The sequence below is a fragment of the Tympanuchus pallidicinctus genome, unplaced genomic scaffold, assembly GCF_026119805.1.
Source record: "Tympanuchus pallidicinctus isolate F22 unplaced genomic scaffold, pur_lepc_1.0 scaffold5, whole genome shotgun sequence".
Taxonomy (NCBI): domain Eukaryota; kingdom Metazoa; phylum Chordata; class Aves; order Galliformes; family Phasianidae; genus Tympanuchus; species Tympanuchus pallidicinctus.
The window spans coordinates 37,277,859-37,286,802 of record NW_026294769.1 but is presented as its reverse complement, the minus strand read 5'-3'; the positions used below and the strand labels follow the sequence as shown (position 1 = coordinate 37,286,802).

The window sequence follows — 8,944 nt, the reverse complement described above, 5'->3', positions numbered from 1 at the left end:
GAAAAGCTAAGAAAATAATCCTTTTTTAGGAACCACTTACCTATGGACTTTCTTTGATCTGTAATAGAGCTTGTCATCTTTTCAGATTCTGTCCCAAAAAACATTTTAAAATACATGATAGATGAGCGTGGAAGCCCTGGAGAGTGCAGAACCTATTCATGTTCTGTTTTCTACTGTCAGAAGGAAAGTCCCATAAGAGATGTGTCCTCTGCATGACAAAATTGCAGAAAAGGGCCAGCACTTGTGCATCTTCAGTATTAATCAGTTCTGCTGATTCCAACTTTGGGCATTGCTCAATCTTGCAGATGCAAGGTAGTGTGATACAGAAACCTCTAGGTGATTCTGCTGGCAGAAATTGATGGTCTGACCAAGTTTATTGGGCCTGTCCCTGCACCCATTAGGCTGGATCTGAGCTGGTGTGTGCAGAAATACCTGCGCTTTGGCCTAGTAGTCCTGCTAAGAGAAGTATGATGTTGTCTGCAAACTGCTAGTGTGTATACATAAGGGCGAAGTGACAGCAGCAGTACTTTGGGGATTGCACTGGCAAGAGCTGTGTTAGCGTAGTGCTTGCACCTGACCTGATGAATCTAATTGGATTGAAGCACCTGAGCTTGTTTTGTTCTGCCACCAGGGCTGCAGGCAATGAAGCTGCTCCATAAAAGGCTATCATCTGCAGCTGCTTTGAAGTACTGTCACAGTAATTTTATCACTGAGGGTGCCAACAGAGCCTAAGTTTTTTATTTTGTAGTTTATTTTTTAGTGGCTGGATGCTTATCTTGAGGAACAAAATGAGAAAACAGTAGGTAAGGGCAAGGTTTGGGCAAAGAGTTCTTTATCTTCTCTATTTTTAACCAAGAAGAATAATCTCTCTAAAGAAATGTATGATAAAACCTGCTAAGGAAAGAACAAAAATTTTATGCTGGGGAAGAGCATTGTTTGAAAGAAAAAAAAATAATAATTATCTTTGAGAGAGATGGACATCACGAGATGCAAAACCAGTGAGTTTATTGAATTTGTGATTATGCTGTCTCATAGAACTCATAATTGCTGCAAATAATGAGTGCTGGGTATCAAATGTTATGTTATTCATGTTATTAAAAACTTTCGTGCTGATCAGAATAGATCCTGACTCAGAAGTAATCTGGATATGTTAACTTCTAATGCTATACACTGATTCTTCTGGTAATATACTTCAAAAGGTGATTCAGAAAGTTGAAGTCTGAAAAGTCAAAGAATGTGAAATGAAGCAGTTGCCTGTTATATGTTAGTCTGTGAAATGATAGCACTTGATGTTGAAAAATACTTTCTTGTAGACTTCCAATGAAAAGGAAGTGAAAACTCTGTACTCAGAATTGAAGCACTGCAGTGTAATTTGGGCTATGATCCATATGTATTGTTGTGTTGGAGTGAAATAGAGGCACTGAATGTTCTCATTTGAATTCTCTTGAACAGGCAAACGTTTGTCTGAGTAAAGGATGATATCAGAAAAGAAAGGCAATAAAGCATCAGATCTTTTTGAGCTGAGCCATTATTTTATCTTGTAGATACTTATCAGAAAGAAGTGAGGTCATACATTAGAAATGCATTTTTTTCTCCCGTTGTTCTACAAGAGATATTAGCAGGTATAAAATCGAGTTGTTTTTTTTAAATATTTTTATTTTTATTTTTTTTCCCCTCATCTCTTTTGGTGGTTATTAGGAGGCATTCACTTTATGGAGGCCTTTTCTATCTGATACTGTCTTGAACCTTAATTGTTCTGGTGCAATTCATTTTTTAGGTTTGCATGAATAAAGGATTTAAGGTTTCCTTACTGAGTCCTGCTCTTTCTTGTGCAAAAGCAGCAACTGGTATTTTGTCTTAGTGATAGCTGCTCTCAGAGCAGTAAGAGGGCTTAGAAAGGACATATCCCCCAAGCTGCTTGCTACTACTGTAAGAGTGAGATGTCTCTGGCCACCTGCATGCCACTAGGCCAGGATTGAATACTACCCTTGGAAAATCAGACTATTAGTCTCATGGTCTTGGGTAGCTTCTGGGAAAAGTTATGGTTACTCTTCTGGTGTTCTTTAGACTTTATTACTCAGGTTCTGTCAGGGCTCCAAAGTGCTGTTTCTATGGCTGTGTTTGAGGTTGTCACTGTTGGCTGAGTCCTGGTTTAGAGAAGAGCAAGCGTGTCCTGGCCCTGCCTGTGCATCTGCACAGAGATGTCTGTAATCAATGAGTTGTCAAAAGTGTTCTGAGGTGTCTGTATGAATGGGTATGCACTGAAAGAAATGAGATATTATCTATGAAGAGGATGATACTTAATTAACTGTAGTATAACAGCACTTACCTGAACAATCCATGTGTATTTTTTAACTTTTTTTTAAAATACAAAGTATAATAATTTATATGAAATAAATTCCATGAACTTTATATCTTTTTTCTTTATGTATTTCATTATGTTCCAACCTATCAGTTATCACTTATCTATACAGAAGGTTGAAGTTAATGTGTAAACATGCAATCATTTAGATACTTTTGAAAAATTAAGAACATCCACAATATTAAACAATGTTTCATTTTAATGTAGTTATGCAAAACAGCTTGTTAAGAGACTTCAGTTTAGCAAGTCACATTCCTGTTACGTCTCCACTACTAAAACTTACAAGGTTACATTTACTCTGATTATTCTGTGTTTCCTGGATTACAAAGAACTTCAGAGTTGCCATTTTTTCTTTTGTTTCAAGCTAAAATCACAAATAAACTCCTTTAGAAAATCTATGAAACAATTTCCAAATTTCTTAGAGAAACAGATAATTGTAAATCCATAGGATACTATGGAAATGGACACAAAGAATAGAGTCCATGGAAAAACTCTTCTCTTTAGTCTGCTCCTATTGTAGATACTATTTTAGGCCCCTAAAGTGTTTTGAGGATGAAGTTAGGAATTTAGCATTCATGTGGTATTCAGTCTATAATGAAAAAGTTTTCATGATGATTTCTGTGTGTGTTGCAGATGTGTTTTTGTATGTGTTGGGATTCTCTTATTCTTAAGTGTGCTGGAATAATTAGACCAGAAATCACAAACAGATTGTGGTCCATTTCCTAACAGAAGAGAATGCAGTCCTAAACTTCTGGTATTTTATTTACTGCTGGAGAAATTAAGAAAGATGTCCTGGGCTTGATATACAGTGGTAGGCTCTTTGCATTGGCAACAAAGGTTTTTGATGTAGATAGTGGCTAGAAGAAAAACCTCTACCTCACCTGCCTGTAGCTTCAGATCCCTCCTCAGTCCAGGAGCTTCTCTTCCTCTGCCCTTCCGTGAGCGGGAGACTGCGGTAATGCACTTGATATGTAAAAGCAGCCTACCTCGGGGGTAGCAATTCAGGTAGAAGTATCAGGATTTTATTTTTTCCCTCGGGAGGCTGAGGAGCTGAACAGAATGTAGCAAGAAAAGAGCCTTGTGGAGCTCCTTGTGAAGACCATGTGCAGAATGTGTACTCCACAAGATGCTTTTTTTGTGCAATGTGTGCTGTGACCCAAATCTCTCTTCCCCTTTTGCCTCTGGGGGAGGAGAGGAGGGGGAATACCAACAAAATCAAATACCTTGACATCCTTGTTAGTTCAGTTTTATTTGCTGCTGGGATTCAGCTGCTTGTCTGCAGCATGTGGACTAAAGGAGGAATTAAAGCACTTGAAAAAGCCCAATAAACTTTGAACAGTCTTTTGAAATCAAAACTTACTAAATAGGATTAGGTATAAGAATGGCTGTATAAAACACAGCTCAATGAAGAGAAAATGATCCTCTGTTTACCACAAGTTTCATCATCATATCTTCAAGAATATATTAATATGAGGCAGCAGTAGTGCTGCTAGGATCCCAAGATGCAGCTGTCAAGTAACATCTGCCAAAAATGGACTTGCTTCATTACCTTCAAACTTCTCTGTTGCTCATTAGGTCCCACCAGATGGGGATTCAGTATTTTGAAGTTAGTCATCCTGTATGAAGTATTTTGTTCATGACACTGATGAACAATTATCTGCTCACACAGTTGGGACTTTTATGCTGTTTGTTTCAACTGAGTGCCATTACAGGGCACAGTTTCAACATTCAGTGTAAGAATAGTTGAAATACAAAAGGTCAGGTTATCTGACTACATAAATGAGATTGAAAGTTTTCTGTAGTTTGATGCTAATTTTCCTATAGCAGGATCTATTATTATATCCCTTGTAAGATTTTGCTACGTTTTTAAATTTATTCTACTATTTCAAGTCTTGAAAAACTGCTTACAATTCAAAAATATTGTTCAAACTCATTCAGTATAAGATAAACTGCTGTTCATAATTGTATTTCTGTCAGCTGATAAACATTTAATGGTTTGTTAGGAAACTAATTGTCAGTTTAACCAGGAGAGTGGCAATAATAACCCAGTTAAATATCTATATTGTCACCTGCAGAAGCAACTGTAAATGTGATTCATTCTAAGTCCTGCATGTTGTCTATTGATACCAATATACAGAATCCCACTGGTACAAATTCCAAAACCCACTGAAATGTTTCTATTTTCTGTTGTTCCCAATCCTTATAAGCAAAATATAACAAAATGTCTCTGGATCATGTGAACTGTCCATCTGTGAGATATTGTAATGGTGACTTTATGTGGTATCAGAATTTGAATGCAAAATGTTAAATTGCCAATATTAAGGCAGTAAATGTGATTAAAAACCTGAATGCTAACTTAAGACTTCTTTCTTTCTCTTTTTTTTCCCTTTCACAGTATTCAATTAAAAGATTGCACAGGAAAATCTGTGAGAAATGTGTGTATACAAACACGTGAATGTATATTTGCACATGTATACCCTCACTAGTAAATCATAGTGGAAATTATTAAAAAGAAAGCAATCAAGTGTGTTAAAATAATTCCCTTTAAAGTAAGTAACAATCATTTTCCTGACCAAATGCTCTCTTTGCTGAATTCTTAGTAAACTACATTCTTATTGCTCCCAACAGGAAAATGCATCTAACAAGTCTTCACCCTGAGGTGTGAGAGTCACCATTGGTAGCAGGAGGCAAACTTTTTCACAATAAACATAGATATGACACAATTGTCAACTTTATTTTGGGAAATATACTGTACCTAATTAACTGCAGCAGCACACTGACATTTTTAAGGTCCTTTCTTGGCCTTCATAAAAGAAGTGGAGGAGGAGGCTGTGCCAAAATCTTTCTTGCTCTTTTATTGCATGATTGAGCAGTGGTGTCATTCGACAGCAGAGGACTTTAGGTACTCATCTCTGCTCTTTTTTTCTGGAGCTTTTCCATGGGCTGGTTAGGAAAAAGTAGGATAAATCTTCTCTCTCAGTATGAAGAGAACTGAAGCCAATTTATGAAAAATGGAATTGAATGATGTCACCATCTTCCTTGAAGAACCTACACTAAAAAACCTTGCTTTAAAATTCTAATCTGAAAAAATCTAATCGTCTAAATGGAAGCTAATTCCTTCTCTTTGTGATTTTATTTTCCCTTCAAACTTTATTAAACTGTGATTCTTTTGGTTTTTAATAACAGGTTTTGAGGCCCAAAGAGAAAAAGCAGAATCTCTGTTGAAGATCTTGGAATTAAATAAAGAATTAAAATACTTATTTTCCTCTTAATAAATAAATAAAGATTTCATTTTCCTTAATGGGTTAAAAGTGAACCCAGGTTTTAAATTTAAAGCATCTAGGAACCACAGAGTATTTGGAGATTAAATCTGTTCAGCAAAATTTTTCCACTACAACCAGATCATTTGTGTATGATTGGTTACAGATATGGCTATGTAGTTGCAAACATTTAGAAACTGTTAAATAAAAAAATAATGGTTTGATCCAAGTCTAAATTGTTTGACCATGAAACATGACGAAAATTCTTCTCTGGTTCAAGCTTTAAAGTAGCTCATAATATTCTATGCCTTTCTTGAAGTTTCAAAGCAAATTTCTTGGTGTATAAATTAAAAATAGAAATGATTGGTTGTTATGTATCCTGACTGAGTCAGATTTACCTCTTTTGCATTGGAGGTATTACCTTGGAGCTGAGAAAAGAGCCATGTTGGACAACTCCTAGTAGAACATAATTCTACTAAAAATTGTTATTTACTGAAAATTCCTTCCCTCATCTTTTCAAACAATAAGCAAGGACTGTGCATAACTGTCAAGTGCAGTTGGCATGGGTGCTGACTGATGAGTTTTTCTGCGTTTTGTATCTAAGTGCTGGAAATGCATCTTTCAATGCTCTTTGGAGTATTATTCTCAGTTGATGGTGCAGCATGTAGCAAAAGCAGGAGGGTGGCAACTCTTCAGCCTTAGTGGTGAATTCTAGAGAATCATTGCTGTGCAGATTAGACACTGCCTCAGGAGGACAGGACTTAACTTCACTACTAGTACCACTTACAGCTATGCAACTTTATGGATTGCAGTATGTTTTCCATTTATGGCAGTAGAAGTCACAAGCTGGCTTCCACAAGCATGAAGAACATCTGTGTTTCCAGGTAAGCAATGCTGTGGTGTATCAATAAGGCCCATTATTTATTTATTTATTTTTTCCCACTAGCATTCTTTATTATTCTGTATACTGAAGGATGGGATCTTGCTGAAAATGCACCAGTGGAAGCCTGACTGCAAGACTGAGGCTGAAGGGGGTAAATCCAATATTTAACAAAAAAAATCCATGTGTTAGTGGAAAGTGTGTGAATTTCAGTGGATGTCTATGCATGACTATGCATTTCCTCACATTTTCTAATGAAGATTATTGTGTGGGCTCAGCAGTAAAAAGATAGTTTCTAGACAGGAATGGGAAACCTCAGCAATCCAGAAGCTTTTAACCTGGGACTGTGAATTTTAAATGCTCACTCTCTTCAGAAATTATTTAAAATATATTCAGTGCATTTATGCACATCTGAAAACTGACCCTCATGTATAGCAAAAATATCTTGCACAGAAGTCGAACATCAATATTTCAGTGTTTCATTTGCTTTGTTGAGGAACCTCATCTAAAATACAATATCAATTTTGTAGCTCTCAGCTGCCATTTCCCTCAAGTTAGATAAAAGGTAGCTGAGCACTGTAAATTTAAGGCATAGTCTCTGGCGGAAGTGAAGCAGGAAAGCTGTTTTTGTTTCCTACCTTCCTCTGCGTGCCAAAAGTCATTTAAAGCACTTTAAAATTTTGTTAAACATTTAGTTAAATGTTTTAAATCAATTTTTACTATGAGAGGAAGTACATTTTGGTTAAATTGCAGGCTGTGAGATCTGGCAGTTTTACTAGCAGTTTGTGACACTTGCCTTTACTTCTCCCAGGGCTGGATTGTTTCATATATAATTTACTGTGACAAAATACTGGCTCTACACTGTCCATAAATATCAGCCCATTAGCAGTGTGTAGCTTTTTAATGGCTGCATAATATTCTTGGACCTGGAGATAAGGGAACAGTAAACAACTTTTTGGTTACAAAAGGAGCGCAGCAGAAGTATTCTTCCATAAAATCAATTTATTGTAGTTATATGGCTATTTCATGACAACTTGCACCTATGTGCATACAACCATTAATCCTTTTTACCTCAGTCATATTAATATTTTTGAAAGCTTTGGGCTCATCTCATGATGGGCAGAACTTGGCTCTGTATGTTCACTTCATAAAAAAGAGTAAAATGTTGTTCATGTAGTGAGCCCCCTTATGAAACTACAAAGTGCCAGCAGAGAAGTGGATTGAGACAGATTTTGATAAGTACAGATGGTTTCTTCTCATGCATAAAGTATGGGTAAAAAGACCTGCAGCATATGAGTAGGAGGCAGACAAATATGCAGCATTTGAGAAAAGTACATAGCTTATAATAATAAACTTGTGGCTTTCTGCCATGTCTTAGTTCTAGAGCTGCAAGGTTAAAAACAATAAAATTAATATAGCTGGAAGTCAGGTTGCTGTAAAGATCATTTCAACTGGGATAGCAGTTAAAATGAGGAAAAAATAGGTTTTCTTGCCTTTAAAAAGTTATTAGCTATACTTAAAACAAAAGAAAAATAAGTGGGGATAAAAAAGAAAATTTTCATTTATCTCAAGCAAAAGTTACATCAGAAAAAAATGTTTATAAACTGTATTTCTCTATGAAATACCAACTTTGAAATAATTACAAGTATTGAACCTAGGCTATACACCCAGATCACTAAAAGGATTATTAATTCAAATACAAAAGCAATATACTTAGTCGGAATAGTGTTTATGTAAACTAGTCCTTTACAATAAAGAACAATCCTATTATTTTATTTTTTTAAAGGAACTTAAAAAGATAAACAATAGGGTAAATAATAGCAAATATTTTTGGGTATCTAATATCTCTATACTTATTTGTTGTACCTCTTTGTCCTAGAAACCAGTCCAAGTCTCTGAAGTTCAACTTCCATACTTTTGAAAACTACTTTCTGTGGTCTAGACCTTGTCTACTGGATGCTCGCCTAAACTTTTATTTCCTTAGAATTACAGTTGCAGAATGGCTGAGGCTGACAGGTCCTCTGGCCTAATCCTGGACTCAGGCCCATGTCCAGGCAGCTGCTGAAGGGGGAGCAGAACCCACACACAGCTTCTGGGCAGCCTGAGAAAATACTCCATCACCTGCACAGTACAGAAGTGCTCCTTGGAGGAAACCTCCTGAGCTCCAGCTTGTGCAAACTGCATCATGTTTGGTGGCGCCCAGTGCCAGGAGAGCACCTGCCTCTGTCTTCTATTGAGCTATCCCTTCAGATATCTATAGACATTAATGAGAACCCTTTGAGCTTCCTCCAGGATGAATAGATCTCTTTTTACAGGATCTCCGCATAGTAGAGATGCTTCAATACCTTAATCATCATGGTCATTCAGGTCCAGGTCTTTCTTATAATGAGGAACCCAAATGTGGACCCAGAACTTCAGGTATAGGCTCATCAGTTCTGAACA

The 8,944-nt window shown here is 36.5% G+C and overlaps 1 long non-coding RNA gene across 1 annotated transcript; it reads left to right on the top strand.

Moving 5' to 3' along the window:
* The first annotated feature begins 696 nt into the window (after positions 1-696).
* LOC128090902 (uncharacterized) lies at positions 697-8,859 on the top strand. Its single transcript, XR_008211139.1, has 3 exons — positions 697-803; positions 6,569-6,656; positions 8,487-8,859. It is a non-coding gene; the product is annotated as an uncharacterized LOC128090902 (long non-coding RNA).
* The last annotated feature ends 85 nt before the right edge of the window (positions 8,860-8,944 follow it).